This window comes from Crocodylus siamensis, chromosome 11 (genome assembly GCF_052110815.1).
Source record: "Crocodylus siamensis isolate JL-2025a chromosome 11, ASM5211081v1, whole genome shotgun sequence".
In the NCBI taxonomy this organism is placed as follows: Eukaryota; Metazoa; Chordata; order Crocodylia; family Crocodylidae; genus Crocodylus; species Crocodylus siamensis.
In genome coordinates this window covers 12,591,205-12,615,283 of record NC_143405.1, presented here as the reverse complement: position 1 = coordinate 12,615,283, position 24,079 = coordinate 12,591,205, and positions in this window count along the sequence as shown.

Sequence of the window (24,079 nt, the reverse complement as noted above, 5' to 3'; positions counted from 1 at the left end):
GTGCCCAGTTTGGTTTTTTTTCACTTCCAGCAGAGGAAGTGTCCATTCTTGTCTTTTTGCCTGTTCCCAAGGGCATCGCAAATGAAAGAAAGGACAAGAGCAGGGAGAAAACAGTGTAGGAGATTTACCTTACGAACTGTAAATTCTTTCTCTGTGGACCCCCAGGGGTATGCGGACCACAGATTGAAAACTACTGTACTAGAAAGCAGCAAGTTTCTGATTACACTTCAATTCCTGTATGAGCCAAGAGATGAAATGCCCAGAGCCCTTGCCTACGCTATCCTCTCATGCCTTAGCACAGCTCACCCATTCATTGTCATATGGCTCTTACTCTGTATCAGTTCAGTAATGCTGCTCTCTTCCTTTTTGGCTCTCTGAAGGATCCTATTGCTGCTAAAGAAAGAGCTTCTGACACCTCTCATGATCTGCTCCTATTAGTGTTCATTCCTCTAGTACTTCAATTGGAACTTGCAATTCATTCCTTTCCAGTGGCTAAAAATATTCCCCTTCCATAGACACGAGTAGGAAGCAAACCTTCACCTGGTATCTGTCTTTTAGGATTATCAGGTCTGGCCATGATTCTTCCTTTCATAATGGAAGAGGATTTGAGATCTATTAACTGACCTGGTAGTTCTCCAATACCCACTGTAGCAATAAAGGGCATTTGTATCCTCAGGTTCCAATCTAGTGGATTATTAAAAGTGGAAGTTGAATAGTGGCTTCCAAAATATTTTTTATTACAATAGAAGCAAATGAAAATGTAATAATTTCCCCCTCTTGTTGTGAACACAAATGAGTATTCATGAAAAACGTGGGGTGCAAAAAGAACCCTCATCTTGCCTATCTTAGCAAAATGATTTTGGATTTGAAACTTAATATAGAGTTCATTGTGAAGCCAGTTATTTTTTCTAACTATTTCCAATCTAACAATTAGATTGAAACGTGGCAATTATAAATATACAAAATGACATGAGTAACTTTGTAGAAATTCTACTCTGCAAAAACTCTGCATTTCATAGATTTAGGTCTGGTCAGAGTGTAGCAGCAATTAATAGTTTTAATATGGTTAATGACATTCTTCCTTCCTAAATTCTCTTTCTGAATTTTTAATCAGAAGATATTTGCTTCCCTTCTTTTACAGTTCGCTTCCTGTCCTATGCAGACTGATGCTACCGCCATTACTGAGTGTGAATTAATAGCTATTGAAGTTAGTTGACAATCTCCTATTGAAAGCCTAAAAAAGGCATTGGATTGGGCTTCTATTGACTATCACCATCTCAAAGGCACTTTTTCAGTGGGGAGTGAAGTGAAATGACCCTTTTATGTATAGTTTGTAATTCTCTAATGAACACAGGAAGCAATTACACATGGGTCCAGTCTGGTGCAAACCCAGCCAATGAACCTACCACCAGCTGACTGGGACCGAATCTCCCAGAACAATATCTGGAGCCATTAACCTACACCCTCTCTGTTGGCATGGCAGCTGGATGAGGATGTAGATGTTGCCTACAGCAAGCCCCATTGTTAGACGGCCTGTCAGCTCAAGAGCGTTTCCGTTCACTGGAGCAGCCTGTGTAATTATAAAAGGAAGGGTAATTGAAATAAGGAGAAAGCAACACTTGAAAAAGAAGCAAATGATTCAGAACATGCAGAACCATCCACCCACATCAGCGAGGTCAGGAGGTCCCTCAAGCTTGGGAGAAGTGCTTTTGTCTGGAAGAAAAAAGGAATCCTAATGGGGTTGTGTTCATAATCTTAAGAGATGTTTTTTGTTTCGTTTTTTCTTAAAGAAATCATTGCTTCTCCCTTAGCAAAATCAGGAGCATTAAATGAATCGAAAGTGAGCATAATCTCCATTAGTTCTTCAGAATTCTCCAAAGCTGAGAAAAAAGGTGTTAAAAAGAGTGACTGAGACAAACCATTCCCAACAAGGGAGGACCTGTCTTACCCAGTCTCTCTCAAGTTTCATAAAAAACCTTCCTGATTTGCATTTAACTCTTCATTTTTGCTTCCTCTATAATTGCAAGGCTTGGATGACCATGAAGGAGACATCTTTCCTGCTTGTTCTAGTCCTTCTGAGAAGCAAAAAGGAATGGGAGTGGAAATCTCGTGATCTTTTCAGGATTTACAGCTCTCATTTTTAAACTCCAGTGATTTGATTTCTGGCCCAGTTTTGCAGATTGCAAGGAAGATCTTCAGCTGATGCAAATCATCATTGCTCCACTGACTTCAGTGGAGCTAAAGCTATTTGTATCAGCAACCCACCTGTCCCATTATCACGCTAAGTCCTTATTTGGTCCTTATTGCCAGAGAAAGCTCACCTACGTTAAAAAATATTAATCTCTTACTGTATCTCTGCAAGATACGGAATCATTACCATCCCTGTTTCACACATGCCGTACCAAAGCACAAAGAAATAAAGTGACATACCCACAACGACAATAGGATTTGGCAGAGCCAGACCTCCTGAGACCTAGCCTAGTGCATTAACCACAATCTCAGGCCAGGTTATTAAAATAAGTAAGTATCTGGAATATAGGATGCTTGCTTATATTGAATTTGAATCTTTAACTAATGATGGATTTATTTTTAAAGAGAACAGCAAGGAAATCAATAAAATAATCAGAAGAAATCACCTGTCTTTCACATATGTGTGTGGCTTCTTTTGTCTTGCTTTGTTTTTTGAACAAAAAACAAATTGATTCAAGGTGTCTTCACTGTACCCTATTAAAGTCACCAAAAGACAAAGATTTCAATAGCAGCAGGATGTTCAAAAGCAAAGCCATGAGAGATGATAACAACAAAAAGGCACAGACACAGCACAAGAACGACGAAAGAGGTTCCAACCTCATCTTCAACTTTCACAGCTCTTTTCATTGGTTTTGTGCCAGCATCTTTGTGGTACCAGTTTTTATAGGAAAAATGAGATGAAAGAGACCTGTCTAGCATATTAGAGCAGGATAGGAAGGAATGGCTGGAGGCCTTATAATTGAACCAAGTTACAGAAGATTCAAACTCAGTCCCCAGCTCTGGCACAGCTTTCTTGTTTGAGCATCTATGAATAGCCCCGATGCACTGGTAGACTGTAGACTTTTTTGGTCTGGGTGTTTTTTATATATTTGCACAGGGTCTGACACAACAGAGCAGCATTCTGAGTTTGCAGTTTCACGACTCTGTCTAATACAAAAATCAATGCAGCATATTTTCTAGTGCTTTGTCCAGTCTACTAATGTATTCTGGAAGACAATATTTCCATGAATCCCCCCAGGATTTCTGCCTTCTCCTCTTCCCCCCTCCCCATGACAGGCATTGCTATCAGGAAAAACTTCCTGATAATCTATCTATATGTTTTCTTCCTTCTTGTCTCCCCATTGCTTCTAATTAAATCCCCTAGGGTGTGCCTGAATAGTCACTCTTTAAGCTAGCTGTTTACATCTTTCCCATTTTTATCCATGGCTTTGTCTTCATCTAAACTACACTTATTTCCCTTTAAAACAGAAAAGAAGAAGGAAAAAAGAAGGCTTTCTTTCAAAATTTGCTTCTCACTTATTTTTGTTCCTTTTCACAAATGTATGACACCTATTATCCCAGACCCCTTCTCTTCTGATTTTGTCTTCTGGTATTTTTGCATACAGAAAATAGTATCTGCCCACAGTTGTGGTTCTTTACTAGATTACATGAAAAGTTGATATTAATTTTTCAATCTGAAGTTTCTCTGATTTTTCAGTTTCTGCCTCTTATTGGGCAAGTGTTGCATTAATGAACTTTAAGCCTAGGAGAAAGTTTCAAAATTCCCATGTAGACGTGCATGAATCAATGAATCTTATAACAATAGACTTAGCTTATGGGATCAGTTGCATCGGGCCCAATCTATATTAACTCTTCCTAGTGCAAATCAGAGTCCTGCTCTCTCCAAATGAACATTTAGGGTTGCAGGTTTGCTGTGTTCATAAAGACCCCTTTCCCAGCACATGTGTCTTCTGGAGCCTGGCTCTGCAGCTTCTGGTGAAGCCATCAGCTAGTACACTGTACAATTTGTTCTGGAAGTTGTAGGAGGTAGCGCCTTAATTTTTTTTACATTAAGTATCTACTTCCCCTTTCCTTTGGCCCTCAGAATCTGTTCTCTCCAGGGAGGTGAGTTTTAAGCACTTGTTAAACTATGTCTTGAATTGAATTTGCCAGGCATTTTGAGAGCGTTATTTTTGGCTCAGGCTTCCTGTAACCATCTGATCTCTTTGTAAACCAGTAGGTCTAGGTAGCTAGGTGTCAGGCATGCCACACTGATTCTATCCAGTCAGGTCATGGAACTTAAATGAAAAAAAGGAGAGAAAGAAGTGTATGATCCCGCTGAAGGGAAGGGAAGGGTAAGCAGAAGTAGCTCCATATACTATACGGACAAACTTATATTTGCAGCAGTTTCAAAGGGGAGGGGGGCTCTTGTTCCAAACTTCACGGCAGCTGTTCTATTTTAATAGTTACCTGTTCACAAGCCATGAGCAATGCAAATAGAGCAAAACTGCCCCAGCTTTAAGTCTGCTTCATCTCAAGTCATTTTCTGTTTGCATTGATCCCCACTTGGGCACCGATAACTGTTAGAATGGAGGAGCTGCTCTGAGCAGCAGCTCTCCCTCCCCTTCTGAAACCCTCCAAGTGTGTGCTTGTCCTTTCAACACAAACCCAGGGTAGCCAATATGCCAGCTGGGAAGTCCCAGGACCATGCTGTTAAACCGACAATCCATCCAGCACATAGATGACACAGAGGAATGATGAGGAACCGGAGAAGGTAGGGATTTGCACTGTATGAGTTATTTACACTGTAATGATTTCCTAATAAGGATGGAGGTCCCATGGAGTTGGCTGCACTCCAAAGACACCGGGGTCTTTGCCCCAAAGAGCTTCTGCATGAGGAAAAAGCCTCTTGAAACCCCAACCAAGAGAGGATGGCAACACAATTTAGCCAAATTTATATTGATAATGTTCAGCAATTACCTCGCACTTCATGCGATCACAGCACTTTGCAAACATTAACTCATTTGCAGCATTTACTGGGAACAGATGTGCTCTTTTTTTTCTGGGGGAAATAATAGGGATCCTGATCATTAAGCATGGTGTTCCACTTGTGTTATGTGAAGTGGGAGAGGCAGGTGAGAGGCCGAGGCGGCTCTGTGGGGCCCCACTGGAAAGTCTGTAAAATTCATTACCCTCGGTGCCACCTTCTCTGGTTGAAAAAGAGAACAAAAAGGGTCCTGGCTTTTCTGGGGATTTTTGGGGGTAAGTTTCTTATGACATCTCAGTTTCTAGAAAGGATGTGGGCTGTGTGCATGGGCAAGGAAATGCCTCCAGCTACCTCTTCCTTTTGGAGGTAGAATTTTAATGAGATCTTGACATGAAAAGGAAGCTTATTGCACCTCCTCGGCTGGAAGCTGTACTCTTGTCATTCCAATAAGCAACTTTTCTTATACATCCTGCTGTGGGCAAGGCCGAATTGGCCAGCCATTCTGTTGGCCCCTAATAATACCTGGTTCCTTTCATAGATGTCGTACATACAGTGTCATACAGAAGGGACCGATTAGCTCATCGAGTCCGACCCCCTGCTCTGGGCAAGAAAGAGCACTGGGGTCAAGCGACCCCAGCCAGGTGCTTGTCTAACCTCCTCTCGAACACCTCCAAGGTAGGGGAAAGCTCCACCTCTCTTGGAAGCCCATTGCATATTTTGGCATCCCTCACCGTAAAGAATTTCTTCCTGATGTCTAATCTAAATCTACTCTCCTTCAGTTTTAATAGTTACTTCTGCACCAGCCATGAGCAATGCAAATAGAACAAAACTGCCCTAGCTTTAAGCTCTCCTTCAGTTTATGGCCATTGTTTCTAGTAACCCCAATGGGCACCCTGGTAAACACAGCATCCGCTGTTTGCTGCTGATCCCCCCCTGCCTGGATGAGCTCGTAGACAGCCACAAGATCACCTCTCAGTCTTCTCTTGTGGAGGCTGAAGAGATTCAAGGTCCTTCAACATGTCTTCATAGGATCTTACCTGCAGGCCCTCATCCATACGAGTAGCCCGCCTCTGAACCCTTTCCAGGTTATCCACATCCCTCTTGAAGTGCAGCACCCAAAACTGGACACAGCATTCCAGTTGTGGTCTCACCAATGCTGCATAGACGTAAAGTATCATCTCCCTAGACCTGTTCATGATGCACCTGCTAATACAAGACAGAGTGCGGTTAGCCTTACTTATTACCTTGTCACACTGGTGACTTATGTTCATTTTTGCATCGACTATGACTCTGAGATCCCTTTCCACTGCTGTGCTGTATAGAACGGTACTTCCCAGTCTATTGGTGATTTGTTTCTCCCCAGGTGCAGCACTATGCACTTACCTTTGTTAAAGTGCATCCTATTCTGATCCACCCACTTACCCAGTCTATCCAAAATCTGCCTGAATTCACTCCCTACCTTCTAGTGTGTTTACTGTACCCTATAGTTTGGTGTCATCTGCAAATTTGAACAGAGTGCTTTCTACACCCCCATCCAGATCTGTACCCATACTGTGGGTAAGGAAGCATTACATCATTTCTTTGACTTATACCATCATTTCTCAGGTGAATCTCCATGGTTCTATCCTCTGTCAAACCCCTACCGTTGTTCTCTTCTTCTTGTTGGTATTTGCAGCACTTTATTTAGGAACATTTGCATATGCCATTAAAGCGTGGATTGTTTCCTTTTCCACATCATTTATGAAGATGTTTAAAAAGACATGTAGAAAGTGGCATTGATTTCACTGGAACCGCTCTTGGTCCTTTTTTCTATATCTCTCTTCATTGCCATTTATCATCACCAGGGATCAGTTTAGCTCCTTGAACCCAGCTTCCTTTCCATAGTACCCCCTGAGTCCATATCCTCTGCTAACTTACTTACTACTCGAACTATGTAGTGGAGGCTGGCCACTTTGGCAGGCATGCCCATAAATTAGCTCAGCACCTTCTCTAAGTGCCACTCCAATCTCTTTCCCCGAATCAATCTGCTGCTCTGCTTTCTGTTTCCTGCTCTATCTGCTACTGTGCTGCCTGTTTCCTCCTCAATCTTCATCATGCGACCCAGGGGTTGCCCATGCCACTTCCAGCATGTGTGTCACAGGTTGGCCATCCTTGAACTATAGCATAAGAGATGATCAGTAGCTCATCTAGCATAGTACCTTGTCTCTAACAGTGGTTTATTCCATGTGCTAGAGAAGTGTAACACCTTCATAAAGCCACTAGATGTTTGGTACTATATATGAGAGAGGTGGTAGGAAAACCTCTCTGACCCCTGCCAGTGGGATCATATTATTCCCCAAAGCAGGACATTTGCAAAGCCCCCTTCACTGCACCCTCCCTTCACTGTGGGTGACAGTGCTGAACTCTCTGACTCCCCCCCACCCGCATAGCAGCTCCCTTCCTATCTCAGCTGAAGCCATTTTCATTTGGACTCTCTGCAGCAGACATTTTTTAAAGAGAAAATGTTTACCCGGTTGAGTATTTCGCCATCAATACCACACATATTAACCTTATAAATTGGTCTTTTATGTGGTACTGTATCAAAAGACTCTTGAAGTCCGAGTAAATTATGTCTTACTGCTTCACCCTGTTCCTTGTCATTGTCACCTCCTCAAAGGAATTAATCAAGTTTGTTAAGCATGACCTCCCTTTAGTAAATCCAGAATGACTCTCTCTAAACAATCTGTACTTGCCAAGCAGAGTTCTGTATTGTCCCTGAGCAGTGACATTAGCCTCTTGCATAAATTACAAGAGTGTAAACTATGCTCAAAGAATAAGGGGAAAAACAGGGGGAATTCTTGCAATTTGGGGATAAGGGGGTATAGGACAAGCTTTTGTTATGATGCAGCTCAGAGCTGAGCTGAAGAGCATGGGGGATGGTTGAAATAGCTGGGAATCACTGGCGATGCTGCAGTGAGGGACTACTTCTAAGCATGGAACAGAAGGGCAATAGGAAAGCAGGAGATATATATATATCTTAAATATTTAATGCTGCAATGCCCAGTGGAGGTGCAGAACACTGGAGAGAGAGGGAAAAGCAGGGGCGGTTTTACAATGCTGCAGTGCAAGATTGATCCAAAAGGCCGAGGATGGGGGGTGAAATAATACTGCTGCAGTGCAGAGCTGTGATGAAGAATGGAACGGATTGTAATGCTGCAGTTCAGGACTGCAGTGTAGGAGCAAGGAGCAGAAGGGGTGTGCGTGTGCGTGTGCGTGTGTTTGTGCGTGTGTAGGGGGAAGGGGGAATTCTTGTCATGCTGCAGTGCAAATTAGTGGTGCGGAGCCTGGGAACTCTAATAGTATGTCTGCACTGCACTGAGGAAAAGGGGAAGCTGGTTCGGCTGCAGCTCAGTTCTGGTAAGGGGAAGGCCACAAAGATGCACGATTGCTGTGATATTGCATCATAGGCCTGACATGAATAAATGCTTGTGTTCGGGGGGGCTCAGAGAGAGAGGAAAACCAATGAGGCTGACTTGGGGGGAAAAAAATCAAACAGTTTATAAAAATAAGTGTTCATTTATTTAACTTGCTTCTGGCTTTTGGCACCTATAGGTGTCACTTTTTCAAGTGTTCCCTCGCAACCGTGAGGACATTTTTTTTTGAAACGTAAACTGAGATTCTTATGTCATCCCATGACTCCAGGAGCTGGAGCTCTAGAAAACTGCCATAGTAGTTGACACAACTGCAGGTCTGAACTCTGGGACAGAGGTACAAAAGGGAAGCTGGACAGTAGGAACAAAACTGTCCCCAGTGGAGGACCTGCTCCCTGTTTTCTTTGTGCTGTTTTCAAACTTATTTCCTCCCCTTTCACCGTGCACTTCATCCCTTGCATCACTTCCCTTTGCTTAAGTGAAACAGAAATATCCCACGTTTTCATTTTACCTGAGAAGTGCTGGTATTGCAGTCCTATGTGAGCGCCTCCTTATTTTGAGTGTTCTGCTTAAGTAATGGATTCACCAGACCAGAACGACTCCATAGCTTGGTTTATAGAAATATATAATGAGGCCCTTTCTTAACAGACAGATTCTTTATACCATTAAATATATATTTCCACATCTTGCTTGTTATATGTATATTTTGGTGCTCATAATATTTACGTGAGGGACTCTCACAGATCCCATAGTAAGCCAGGTTGATAAAGTACAGAGAAAGTAATTGTTCTTTTCCATTTGTTTTCTGCTCCCCTCCAAGTCCCTACAGGCTTCTTTCTGTATTACAGACTAATGGGCTGCAAATTCCAGTTTAGGAAAGCAAAGCCATGCTTGAGTGACAGGTGTGAGCACAGTAGGAGCTGGTGGAGTTCCCTTCTCAGCGTGGCCTCCATTAGGACTGGCCGGAAATTAAATACACCAAATTCATTTTATTTGAATTATAGCATGGAACAAAAATGAGGATGGAAAAAAAGCGCATAAAACCAGGGCCCACCTGAAAATAGCTAATAGCTTGATGATTCAGGCACTTACTTACGGTGTTGAACACTAAGGCCCCTGGCACACATTATATTTTTTCATACATTATATGCGAGTATCGCACAACTAATCATAACACACTATTTCTTGGCCACAGGTTAAAATTATCCTGGGATACTTGCATGCCACAAAGCACCTGTTTGAATGAAGAACTTCTTTGTAGCTGATCCACCATTTTTAACCAGGGATAAAATGATTTAAAGTCTGGCATGGTACAATTTGCCATGTAATAATCACATATAATGTGCAACAAATGTAACATCTGCTAGGGTCCTAAGGCTCAAGTTTCTGCCCCATATCAGATAAAATGAAGAACTAAACCTGGCTTTCCATCTTCCAGGTTAGAGTCTGAGCTCCCTGGATGCACTGAGCTGCACATACTTCCTCTGTCTCACTTCTCTTTTGCACCAGAATATTGTATTTTTCCCCTTAAAATTCCCAAGAATAGGACACATTCAAACAATAGGACTTCTGCAAAATACTGGTTTCAATTAAATACTATTTTTCAATTGAAAAAATGTGATTTTTCTTTTTTGACCAGCTCTACAATTTCCTCTTTGCTGAGAATTACTTGTCATCCTCAATATGGATGATTTGCTAACAATGTAGGTAGGTTTCCAGGAGGCTCTGTGCCATGTTGGCACATAACAGACCTACATAAGGAGGGGAGAAAAATGCGGGTGGTCATAGGTATTGTTTCCTACATCAGGGCTGTATGAGACTCATCATCATTAGTGTAGTGGAGCCCTGGGGTGGGGAGGGATGGGAAGGACTTGGTTTCAGATTGCGAGGGAGAGGACTGCTCTTTGTACAGGCCTAGAAGCAGTTGGGCCCTGCTCCGTGAAATCAGGCTTGCAATTTGTTAATGGGGAAAAGGTGTAAAACATTAATTCAGTTGCTCCAGTGCAAAGATAAAAAGCACATGCAAAGAAAAAGGGAGCTTCTTAGCTGATGGTCTTACAAGTCTCTTATCAGCCAGATGGAGCTTGTGTTTAAGAGGCCTGGATTGATTACCCAGTGGTGTAAACAGCACAGTTCCTCCTTCCACTTAACAGCCCTCCCTCCTGTTCTCCCCCCACCACGGTAAGTGGATGGGAAGATGGAATACTCGGCGCAAAGTGAGAGGTTCTGTTTGCAGAGCTGCTCATCTATCAAAGTCCAGATGGTAGCCCTTTGTAAATTGACTTTGTTGTTTTTCTTCTTTCATAAATTACTTTCAAAATTGAACCAATTGGCTGCAAACAGTGTGAGTTCCTCCGAAAAACCCTGGTCTTTGTTTAACATGTGACTATTGGTAGACATTGAAACCGAGAGAGCATCTGTGCGTATCTGTATCTGTGTGGGCTGGTGGTCATAGGCGTGAATCGATGCATGTCTGCGGAGCTGAATCCGTGATGTTCTGCTGAAATGGACTGAATCATTTTTGCATGTTACCATGGACATTATTCATTCTGGCTGGCATCCAGGTGTCCGCGATCTTCACAATTCCTAGACAGATGGCATGGGAGGAAGATCTAATGGCCTCTTGTGTGGTACAGTTCCCCACAATCATGGGAAGTAATGTGGTGATGGCTGTGATTTCTTAGTTGACTGAATCTGTTACAATAGTCTCGGTAATTTAGCTGGTGTAATAATGATTGTAAAAATTCCTGTCTGGCCATTTTGAACCCAAAGGCAATTACTGGACAGCTCTTGGAAGTCAATGGGATCAGAAAAGCACCTAGAAGCTTAAATGCTCCTCTAAATTATTTGGAGCAAAGCAGGATTAGAAATTTCGCTAGAACAAGAATTCTCCTGTGATCGATTGAATTCCCTACCTAAAGGGTCAGCCCTTTAACTTGGTAGCAGTGCTGATGTCGTAGGATGCCGACAGGCTTTTGCAATAAGTCTGGGTGTCATTTCTTCCTTAACTTACAAAGTGGGAAAGCAACAGTCAGGAAAGAGAATTGTGTCAGGAGGTCTTTATTTCTTAGGACCCAAAAGCTTCTAAAGACATTTAATATTAGCATTAGGAGAAGGCGCTGGATGTGCTATCCTACTGTGTGGTGAAGTTAAAAAAAAATAGGCACTTTTAAAAACACCCTCACTTGTAAATCACTGGGGAACACTGGGAATTTTTCCCTTTAGCTGCTTATTTGTCAAAGCTGTTCTATGAGCACTTCCAGTAAACCGATTTCAGCCAATAGCACTTCAGTCCATTGCTGCATAATAGCCTTTTCAGTATTTATCTGCCTGTGATTGGTCTCTGAATTGCATGGCTTTGCTATTCTTCTGCGGGTGGGAGACCTACTTTTTATACACTATTCCTCTGCCCAGGATGAATTTTCCCACAAACCCGATTGTCTCGCACACTTCAGTGCATTTTGTTTACATAGCCAAAATTGTCTCCTAAAAATTTGCCTAAGCAAATCTGCATGTGTGGGGTTTTTTGGTTTTTTTCTGAAGCAGGGATGAGTCAAGTCTAAGTGAAACTAGACACAGAATTATCTAAAGTGTGTCAATAATTTCCCCTTTCTACCTATTTCTTGGTCACAGATCTAGAGCAGTTGCATAAGCATGCCCATCAAAAAGCTGAGAACTGTATACGACCTCTACCAGGTTCTCCTGTCACTGATTGGGGTGAGCACAGGAGATGTATAATTTGGCATCTGACTGGCAGCTAGCACTTTGGAAATATATTTCCAGTAAGATATATATATATATATATTTCCAAGTCATAACGCAGTTTGCAAAGTTGCTTGCACCAGCTTTGGTTTCATTGTCAGATGACTTAGTTCCAGTCGAGCTACTCCATTTAAGCTGTTAAACAAATGAAGCAAAATTGTCACTTTTTAAATAGAGTCCGCACATAATCACATTTTGAAATGTTCCTCTGCAGTAGGAGAAGTAGTTGTGTGCATTATAATATTGAATTTTAAATAATATATTACACAAAATAGCTTCCAATTTGATTTGGGGGGATATATTTTCATGAATTATTGAATATCTGATTATTGTAGAAAGCCCTTGCCATTATGCACTGAAACTGTCATTCTCCCAGACCTATGATATATGAGTTTGGTTATCAATATTTTAAGTCACAGTCAGTCTGTGCATATGGCTGCTGATACCAGACATGGATTAATCAGGAGGAAAACATATGTGTCTCCTGCCTTCCACATGTCAGGCGAGCACGGATTAAACAGTGTTTACAAGATCCCCGTGCTATTTGTAGACTTTGTTTTGTCACTCCAAGTACAAGAAACACGACCCACACAATAGAGTGGGTAAAAGCTGCTACTTATATTCAGGGGAGGACAGATGAGACACATCAGACATAATGTAAAGAACGGACCAGGGCCAAAGGGAAGATTGAAACATGAGTCTTGGAATTTGACATTGACACCCGGATGGTAACATCTTGTAGCACATTCACATTGAGAAATAGCCTGCTTGTACTGGCCATTCAAAGCACCAAGTGTTTCCTAGGCAATCGCCTGAGTAAAAGGTACAAATAACTTATGAATTTTCTTTGCGTGATATTTTAATCCAGAAGCTAAGTAGTTAATTATCTAGGTCTGTTGGACAATAGGCTCAATATAGGGATGATTTATACACTGTTTTCTACCTTGTAGGGTGGGAAGGACAATGACTACACGTAGGTTAATTAAAACAGGCCCAAGCTCAATGGCTCCAATATGGTTACCATGGGGCTAAATTTCCACTAAGTGTCTACTGTGTTCCATTTGGTAGCACAGCCTGGGAAAAGAGGCAAAAGACGATGCTTTGTTGCAGCTGACGTGCTGACTTGTGCCTGCCTAATTGAAGCTGATTATGCTGGTAGGTAGCTACAAAGCTGTCAACACAAATATTGTAATATCAGTCACTCCTTGGAATCCTTGTATTGTTTCGCTAAATAAAAATTAGTCAATTGCCTGTTGCTACACATCACGTTGTGGATTATTGCTTATACTGTCTGTCTTAGAAAGGGGTGAGATCATTTCCTAAGCAGTAGGACCAAGAATAATTGCCCAGAGGAGGTCCTTTTTTCTGTCCCTTACATGGCAAAGGGTAAGATTTTCGTTGATGCTGTTTTATTTTCCAAAGGGGAGTGGGGAGGGAGGGGCGGGCTGGAATCCCACATCAAAAGCCGTGTCAAAATAAATAACATTATCCGCCTCAAATGGCAAGGCAGCTTTTGTGTCATAAGTATAGTAAAGTGGAGCAGAAGAAAGATCACACACAGCTTATTTGCTCAGATCCCTCACCCTCATATTATACATGTGTGTATTAAACCTATTCAACTATACACAGCAGTAGACAAAATGCCCCAGTCCAAGATGTGGATGACCTTGACAAACTGTTAAATATAGTCTAATCAAACAGACTCCAGCAATTATCCACGGATGACACATCCCCAGAAGCAACAAGGAGACAGCAAAAATGTCAGAAGCCATTAAAAAAAAAAGCATTATTCTCTTCTTGACACTTCCCCAATCTTAGTTATTTCCCAACCCCATACAGAGCCAGGAAGAAAAGAAGGGCTTTGCAGTGTGCCATGAAGGTTATACTAAGGCCACTGGGGACCAATGGGGGAGCCTAAGCAGAGTAGAGTCAAGTGACAGCCAAGTGTAGAGCCAAGTGGAGTCCACAGGAGGGCCACACACATGATTGGAGGCCTAGAGAGCAGGTCATATGAGGAGAGGCTGAAAGACTCGGGACTGTTCAGCCTGGAGAGGAGAAGACTCAGGGGGGACTTGGTGGCAGCCTATAAGTATATCAAGAGTGTACATCAGGGCCTGGGGAAGCATCTGTTCACCAAGGCCCCCCAGGGAGGACAAAAAATAATGGGTACAAGCTGACTGAAATCATGTCAGGCTAGACATAAGTGACATAAGGAAAAACTTCTTTACAAGCCAAATGCTAAAGGTTTGGAACAGGCTCCCCCCAGAAATGGTAAGTCACCCACCCTGGTGAGCTTCAAAAAGCATCTTGATGCCCACCTTGCTGGGATCATTTGATCGCAGCAGTCTTTCCTGCCCAAGTGCAGGGGGTGGCTGGACCCAATGATCTGTAAGGTCCTTTCCAGCCCTTAACAACTATGAAACTATGACTAGGGAGCTGACCTGGGAATAAAGAGATAAGGGCTCTGTCCTTGGGCCTGGGTCTTTGTTCCCTATCCCGCATTTGTCTGTAAGCCATTTGGCATGGGGCTGTCTTCTGCGTGTGCATACAAGCCGGACACAGTGAAACCTTCATCTCAGTAGGATCCTATAGGTGCTGCTACAGTGCAGGAATAAAGGCACTCAATCCTTTTACCATGAATTAACTTCGAGAGGTGATGTCTGGTGGTGTGAACCCTGAAGAGGAAGAGCAGAAGCTGCAGTTCTATTTATTTAATCTTCCTCCGCCACCTGCTCCTCTCCCTTTGCGCTTCCTGCCACGAGGGAAGCATCGCTTGGTGGAGCTGTATAAACAGACCTGCTCTTTTCCCCCGCCCCCTCCCTTTCTGCTGACTCGGCACCTTTTTCTGCAAAGACATCTTTCCTTTCCTCTCCCCACTGATTGTAGCAGACTTCAGGAAAGTTAAACATGCTGCAAAATGGGAGATGTAATGACTCAGAAAAGCCCGGGATGGACACGATGGATTCTGGGAGATGCAAGGGGTTCTTATTCTGTACGAATTCTGCAAGTTCTTCCCCGTCTTATTCCAGCTCCCTTCCTTCTGCACCACCACCACCCCCGCCTGCTCACAATGGATGGATTTATTCTGTGACTAGGGTCAATACTGCCAGCTTTATTTGGTCAATTTGCATAAACCCGCAGTAAGTGAAGGAGCGGGTGGGGGAGGGGCACCTTTCTGTTGCAATAACTCTAATAATTTAGCTTGTAGCTGTGCATGGCCTTTCTGGATGGCAGCCTTCCAGCTGATGTACTTTAATAATATGCGCACAGGTTTAATATTTAAAAATTCACCAAGGCTGATTAATTACAGCATCCGGGCTAGCTGTACACTCAGTGACACATGCAGAAGTGCCTCACTGACCTAAGACATTTTGAAGACAAAGGAAAAGAACAGGAAGGAAAAAAAAAAAGAAAAAGAAAACGCCTTTGAGCATATTTGAACATATTACTTTTCTGTCCCCATTAACTCTGTGGAACCAGAAGTTGATAAGCATTTTCTCACTGGATGGCTTGGAGTGCATTAAAGAAACCTCATTTCTCATTTCCCCCTCCCCCCCACGTGTAAAATTAAAGGCGACCCACATCAAAATCTTGGTCCCTTTTTTCTGTAATGGTCAAACCTAAATTCCGTTTCTAAGTGGCTTTGAACTGGGGTTGTCTCAAAGTACTGGATTACCCCTAACTGGTTGGAAGAGGTGTACTGGTTATGAATGATTTACCAGTCACCTCATCATGCAACCCATGGAGCTTCATTTGGCAGTTTACCCTGACAAAATCTATGAGCTTCTCTCTGTTAGATGTCTTCCCAGTGTCTCCGCTGCACTATTTTAAATATCATTTTCTCTGGGGTTTTGAGGTGCTCTAAATCCTGAAGGGGATGCTTAGTCCTACAGAGCACGTTGACTGAGCACCTGCTAGAGCTCTGCTGAACCTCTTTGCAGTGTCCCAAATCCTCTAGGATCTTCTCTGGTGCTCCTAATCAGAGCTTGGTAGGGCCTGCCAAGTTAAATTAAGTCCCCTAGTAGATACAGGAAGACCATTTTGAATGAAGTTCTGTCAAGCAGAAGATGGAAGTAAGCCTATTAACATTTTCTATATGTGCACTGTTCCAAGAAGTGGTTAATATTGCCAGACCCTTGATTTTTGCTGGAAAACAAGATAACTTGATTAGTTAGTTACCTCTTGCAACTATCCCTCTCCACTAGCACTGTGCACTCCATCTGTGTATATCCAGCCAGCTCAGTCCCAGAGCTATAAACATCCTCGTCTTTCTATGCCTAGTCAGTTCTTTTATAGCACTTTGCAATTGATAATTGAAGCAACAGGGACAGGAAACAAATCACCGAGCTCTACAGGGCTACAGAGTTTTATGAAGGTATGAGACTATAGCATTTAAAAATGCATTGCATGGACATAGAGACGATGTTAGATTCGGTGTTAGGCTTGTTTGGGGTACCTTCCTTGCCTGTTTCCAGACTTTCTACAATGTTAAATTTTAATGAACAGTGCCTTGCTGTCTAGAGTGTTTTTTCAGTTTCTTTCCTTTTCAACTTATGAAAACATATATGGACCCTTAACTCCAGTCTAACACCAGCTTTTGGGTAGTTGGCCACATAACACCCATGTTATTTTCTACTGTACTGTGACCTGATAAAAATTTTAATGGGTGAGTATCCACCGGACATTAATAATCAAAGGCCCATTTCCTAGCAATTAATTGAAAGCTGAGAGAATTCATAGGAGACGGCTTTCCTTGCAGGCTGATAAGTCCAACTGTCCGTCAGTTCTTCAGGAATAAGGTTGAGATTTGGCATCATTATAAATCAGTTCACAAAGAATCAAAATCTTTAATCGATTAGAAGAAACTTTAGAATATGCTGACATTTTATTTTGCTGGCTTCATGTGCACAAGTGGTGAGAGGGGAAGGGGTTCTACAGCGTACCAGATCAAACCATAAATACTCAAGCTATCCAGTAGTACTGGAGTACTGCATCCAGTTTTGGGCTCCACAATTCAAGAACCATGTGGAGAAGCTTGAGAGAGTCCAGAGAAGAGCCATGTGCATGATCAGAGGTCAGGAAAACAGACCTTATGATGACGGCTGAGAGCCATGGGGCTCTTTAGCCTGGAAAAGCGCAGGCTCAGGGATGATCTGGTGGCCAAGTTTATCAGGGGTGACCACCAGGATCTGGGGGAACGTCTGTTCACCAGAGCGCCCCATGGGATGACGAGGTCGAACGGTCATAAACTACTGCGACACCGTTTCAGGCTGGACATAAGGAAGAATTTCTTTACTGTCTGAGTCCCCAAGGTCTGGAACAGCCTGCCATCGGAGGTGGTTCAAGCACCTACATTGAACACCTTCAAGAGTAAATTGGATGCTTATCTTGCTGGGATCCTATGACCCCAGATGACTTCCTGCCCCTGGGGCAGGGGGCTGGACTCGATGATCTTCCGAGGTCCCTTCCAGCCCTAATGTCTATAAAATCTATGAAATCTAGTCAATATTCATCTACCCTAAGGAATTTATGTCATTTGTTCAAGGCATGGAGGGACTTAAAAGTGCCTGATTTATGAGTCCTTATTGGTGCTTATTTGTATTTTGATAGAGCCAAAAGCCACAATCAGGATCAAGCCCCAGTTGTACTCAGTGCTGTACACACAGATAACAAAAAGGATTATCCCTGCTCCAAAGAGCTTACACTCTCTATATACAGTTACAGACAACAAGTAATGGCAGAGCTCATAAAAATAATGCACTTATTATTGTAAGTATTTCTAATGCAATCATCACCATGGTGTGAAAATGTATTTGTTGAACTGCACGCAACTATGGCATGTGGTTCTGATTACTCTCTTGGTTATCTTGCTGTTGTTTATATTCCAAGTGACACTGAGACGTCTCTCTGAGATTGGCATCCCACTGTGGAAGGTACAGTGCGCTGATGAAGTGATGCACGTCCTGTGCCCTGAAGACCCCACAATCTGAGGCAGAAAAAGGGTGCGACGCAAAGCAGACTAAAGGAGTACAGTGTGCATTTTGCCAACACGTTGCAACTTCTACTAGGAAGAGTCACCTGCCCGAGAAAGTGGTGGGCAATCATCCTGAGGACAAATAGAAATATTTCCTTTGGCAGTAAGCAACCACATCCCAAAAGGTACATGGAACCCTTGCCACCAAAACAGCTCTTGGGTGTTTCACCCTTGATGTTGGCTCATCCAGCCATAAGAAAATAGGAATTTGTTCATAGTTGGTCTCCTGTACTTCCTTGAGAGGCACTCTCTTCCTTGAGAGGAGACAGTCAGCTGATGGAGCAAAGAGGAAGAATCAGGTGCTGAGGAGAGAGCTTTATTCACTGAGAAAGTGCTGAGTGTACCATCAATCCAACCCTCGTACAAGCCTTGAGTTATTAATAAAGAGCCTGGTAATCTAACACCTGCTCTCAATCTTCCTTTTTGAGGGCATAAAAAGCCACAAGATCAGCCTCAGCAGTTTTGTGCATCTCCAGGACTTGTTAAATCTCTCTCTCTCCTTTTCACCCACTTCCTGAAATCTTAAGCGTCAATGCTTTATGCTCTGGCTTGTAAATGAAGCCTGTTATTATCATTGAGATAGTGTTTTTATGGCATAAATAATGAGCTGAAACAGGGGAAGAGGCGTCGGGTGGAATTACTGCCTGAACTGAGATGGAAATAATCAATATGTCCTCACTTACAATTCTCATCTGCATGTCGACTCCATCTCGCTGGCTGTCTCACTACAAATTCATTTTGCAGGAGGCCCAATAAAACATGCTGGTGGCATTGATCTGTTTTATTCATAGCTGAAGATAGAAATGCATCATTCGAAATTAATAGAAGGGCTTCTGTTTATAACCCAATCCAGAGCCAGTAGCCTGCTACGCAGCCTTTTAGGAGAATGGGTGAGGACAGTGAGATGGAACACAAGCAGTGCAGAGGGACATGCATGACTGGTACTAAGATATTGCATTTGTGGTAGCACTACAGGCCTCAAAAACCAATGTGTGCTGCACTATATTGGGCCATGCCATTGGATGCACACACAGAAGGTACCATCTTCCTCCTTTGCTCTCCATCTGGTCTTACATCATTTCATCACCCATCTGTCTCTGAGCCGAGGACCACCCAGGAGAAGTACCCCATGTGAGTTGTGCCTGAAGTTTTAGCTGTCTTTATGGGAAACATTATAAAAAGTGAAAGAAGGGTGAGAAAAATAATGGTTTAATTAGGGTGTTTGTAGCGTTTGTGCTGAAGAAGGTCAAGTGGAAAAGAATTGGAGGTGTGATTTATTGGTCAAAACAAAGCCATGGAAGGAAAATTCTATACTCGAGAAAGTGCTTATGTCAAACAGCAGAAATTATAGCAGGCAGTCTGTTTCATATAAACAAATGGAAGGAAAAGCAATAATGAAATGGATAGTGTTCCTCTCTGCAGAGAGGAAATTCTCTCCTAGCTACAAAGCCTTGCTTTTTTTCATATATATATTTTTATTCCAACAGCAGACCCCCATTGCACACTGTTTTATAAGCTAGGAGAAGGACTATAAGGTTTTGTTCATTTACTTGTAAAGCATGTTTCCCCCCAATCAGTTCGCAATCCACATCTACCAAGTGGGATCAGAGCAGGAGGGAGATGAAAGAACTTTGTACAGCTGAACTAAGGCAAAGTCTACACAAAGTTTTACTGGCATAGCTATTGGGATGAGTGGGGAAATGGCTGGCCCCTCTAGCTGTATTAGCAGGAGCGTGCTAGCTTGAAATTAGGGAGATCGCCCATTTCTTTTAGGAGATCCTGGGAGCAGAAATGATGGCATAACTTCTGTGGCAGATGCTGGCTTCTAGTGTAGAGAAGCTGTAACAGGGCAGGGATTTTTTAGTTCGGCCTCTAGAAACCCACACTTAAAAGATCTAGAAATCCCAGGGTCAATCCCTGCTGCCAATTCCACTCCCCTCTGTCCTTTCCTGTGCCTGCCACCTACCCAAGTCCTGTTACAACAAATGTGTCTGTGAGATACACAACTGGGGAAGCCACCCCTACTCCTTAAAGCACTTGCAACTTAAGAGACATGAATAGTAACCCTTTGCACTGATGCAGCATTCATCTTCTGGGGACTGTAATTAATTAATTAGTGAGGATCCGATAGGAAGGGAAAAGGACAGACACAATTAGCAATATTATTCAGACTTCCCCTCCCTGATTTTGTACCCTAGCAGCTTGTAGCACCCACTATTACTCTGCTTCTTGGACTTCACTGAAAAGTAAACTGTGTTTGTTTGAGGAGAAATGCATCCTAGGGACTAGGGCTGTTGCTGAGATCCTCGTCCACATAATCCAGCTTTGGGACATATTCAGAGGTGAAAGCAAATAAATTATCCACTGGTGCTATTTTTTTTTTTCTAAAGGAAGGGGAATTTAGCCAGTAAATCCTATACCTGAATGGCTTTTCCTTTCACTTTAGTGCATTGGGTGGACCACTCTTCACCCTTACAGAGAAAGGACATTTCTCTCTGAAGTGAAGACTCAAATCCTGCCTCCTTATGAACTTGGCCTTTCTTAGGCTGGTCTACTAATGCAGCCACAGCAAACCAGCTGTGGAAGGAACCTCTCCTAACACAAGAGGCAACTCTTTTCCCTTGTTAATTTATTGTTTAATATCCTCGCTTCACCCCGGGTATCAGGTTTGAAACCTAAACTTAAGCCTGCACAGCACAGGTGTGGGATGTCAAGCTAGGTTAAAAGTGATAAGCAGGACAGAAGGAGAACAGGGGAACCCAATTGTGCATTAATGAGACCGCAGCTGGCAGCCTTCCAATTACTCCTCCCTGGGACAAGAAAGGAGGCCTAAAAATGGAGTGTGAAGCTCAAGGATCACATTCACATAGATTTATAGGGCCAGCCTCTCTGCTGGCATGATGCCACTGAAATCCATATAATTACACCCACAGAAAATATGGTGCAGAGATTAGTAGGATAAAAATTGCACAAACCCTTGCCTCCCAGGGCATTATCCATCCCTGCCTGTGCATGGGAGAGGAGGTCCAAGGCTTATCATTTACAACAATTTATTTTTCCATTGAGTCATGAACCACGTGCAGTTTCTACCCAAATCTGAGCCATGCCCACTCTATGGTCATTTTTTCTGCATTGATTATTACTGTCAGTTATCAAGATTAGCTCAGTTCCTCCCTAGCATCTACATATGTTGGATCCCCCAGATAATGGACTCTGGAGCAGCTTCTCAGAGGCTGTAAATTACTGTAGCTCTGTTCAGCTGAGGATCTGGTCCATGGAGAGAGTGTGTGCATGTGTCTGTGAGTTTGAGTTTGTGTGCATGTGTGTGGAGAGTAGTTGCTCTGTCTTGCTTTCCTCTAGAGAGAGAATTCGTTGTGCTTTTGGAGATCTCAAAGCTTTTCCTCTCTTGCAGGCTCTTAAAAAAAACCAAGGAATAAAATTCAGTGAAACTAGAAGAAAAACACGCAAGCAAAGATAAGAAATAGAACTTGGGACAGAATTTCCAAACCAACCAGCTTTGTCTGGGAGTCTGAGCACAGTGAGGTGAGAGGAGGTGACAGCAAACAAGGGAAGGAAAAGAGCTGTAAAGCAAAAAGTTTGTTTTTGTACTGTTTTTATTTCAGTCCTTGTCAGAAAATCAGTACTTCTCAACTAGGTCTACTGGAGAGCAGCCCACTTGGCAGTGCTTGCCTCCACCCACTTGGTCCCAAATAGAATAAAACAGGATTCCAGTGAGCAACTAAAGGCCTTGTTTATGGGGGCAAAGAGCATGTTGTGACCCTGTGGAGGGAGAAAATGTTGCTTGGAAGCTAGCTTATTAGAGTTGTAATTTCTTAAGGAGTATGTGGTCCAACCCGCTAGTCTTTGCTTATGTGATTCATCTAGGATGGCCATCATAGAGGACAGTCCAGTTGTCCTCTCTCCTCTATTGATAAGAAACGTGATGCCTCTATATCCTCTATTTTTTTCTTCAAGAGATTCAAGGAAAGCAAAATACTCCTTTTTATTTTTTTCAAGAGAAAAATAGAGGACATAAAGGTGCCAGGTATCAATAGAAGACAGAGTAGCAGAAAACTGGAATGTCCTCTGTGATGGCCAGCCTAGATTCATCCCACTTAGCTCAAAGGATTTGCAGAAGCAGGCTGACCGTCTTAGGCATTTACATTTAGGTCTATTCGTATCTTGTATTCCTAGGAGTCATAGTAACAGGTGGGCTGCAGTAGGTAGTGTGTCTAGGCTCTATACTCTGGTCTGAGTTAAAAGTCTATCCCCTTTCCCTCTGAAGACTGGTAGATCCTATATCAGGTCTGCACAGCTTCTGTGCTCTTTGCTGAATGGCTATTTCTGAATGTTCGATGTTGAGCTGGAGTTACCACAAGTCTGTAGGAACCAACTACAGGACGGCTGCAGAAGCTACAAATGGAGTGGGGTCCCTGGAAGGGACAAGCCCTGCATTTTATTGGGTTGAGACCAGATTTTTTTTTACCTAGAGTTCCTCAAATCCTGAAGGTACATCCTGAATGTGAATCACCCCTGGATTTACTTGGACACAACAGGGCTGTGCAAAGCTTCAGTAGCCGATTCTATTTGGAGGAGATTTAGCCGGATTCAGCGGTTAAATCTCAAATCCGAATTGAATCAGGAGACCAATTAAAAGGTCTGAATTAAATTGGAAGCTTCCAAATCAATTCAGAAAAGATTTGGCACTGCTTCGGAGATTTGGCCCTAGACTAAACAGGTAGCAGTCCTCACCACACTGAACACAGCTGCCTCCAGCTGATAAGGCTGTTGTGGTGGGAAGAGTGGAGAGTAAAGGGGTGTGGGGGGAGACAGGTCAACCCCCGCAGTGGGGGAGGGACTGGAGCTGGGGCTGGAACAAGCTGCGCAGATGGGGTGAGGGGGTGCGAGACTTGGAGAGGGGGGCAGGTGTGCGAGATGCGGGCACGACAGTGCTGGGAGCAGGGGCTCTGGGTTGTTGCCACTAGCTGACCCGGGATGGGCGCGGGGTGGGGTGGGGGGGAGGGTGCAGACACAGCTCAATCCGGGCAGAAGGGGCAAGCAGCAGCAGGGCATAGCCCCCACTCCCAGTGCTGCCGCACCTGCAGCCCATGCCCCCACCCCGGCTGGGCAAGCAGCAGCAGAGCCCGCATCCTGCCCCACCCCCACCCTCCACCTCCTCCCTGAATCCTGTGTCCCCCCGCCCCGGTTGGGCAAGTTGTCCCAGCCCCAGACCAAATCCCTCCCTCACTGTGGGGGTGTTGAGCTGTGCCCCCATGCCCCTTCCCTCCCCACTCTGCCCACAACAGCAGACTTACCAGCTGGAGGCAGCTGTGTCCAGTGCGGTGAGGACTGCTGTCGGTTTAGTCTATGGCTGCATCTCCAAAGCAGCGCCGAATCTTTGGATCCAACTCAGCCAAATCAAATCGGGTCAGTGATTCGACCCTCCAAATCAAATCCCTGTCCCTCTGAATTGGCCAAATCTGAATCCGAAGCAAATATTTGCTGCTTTGCACAAGCCTGCTACACAACACCAGGCTGACTGTGACGTATGCCAACTATCCCAGATGGAATGAAACCTAACAGTATTTTCCCATCCTAGTCTTTCTCCCTGAATTTGGGCCATCCAGATTATTTTTAAAAAAGGCTTTAGAACTGAAATAAACACTGCCTATTCAGCCTCTTTCTCATTTATTATGGGCACATATATTTATTACGGGCACATCTCAGGACTGTAGGCTTGACCTCAAACACGTTGACTGGAAGCCAGAAATGCCGTTCCATCTCTTTAGCATTGCATATGTGTCTACATATATTATTTAGAATGAGGTGATATATTTTGCCTTTTTGTGAAACATTAATTACTATGGAAAACAAAAT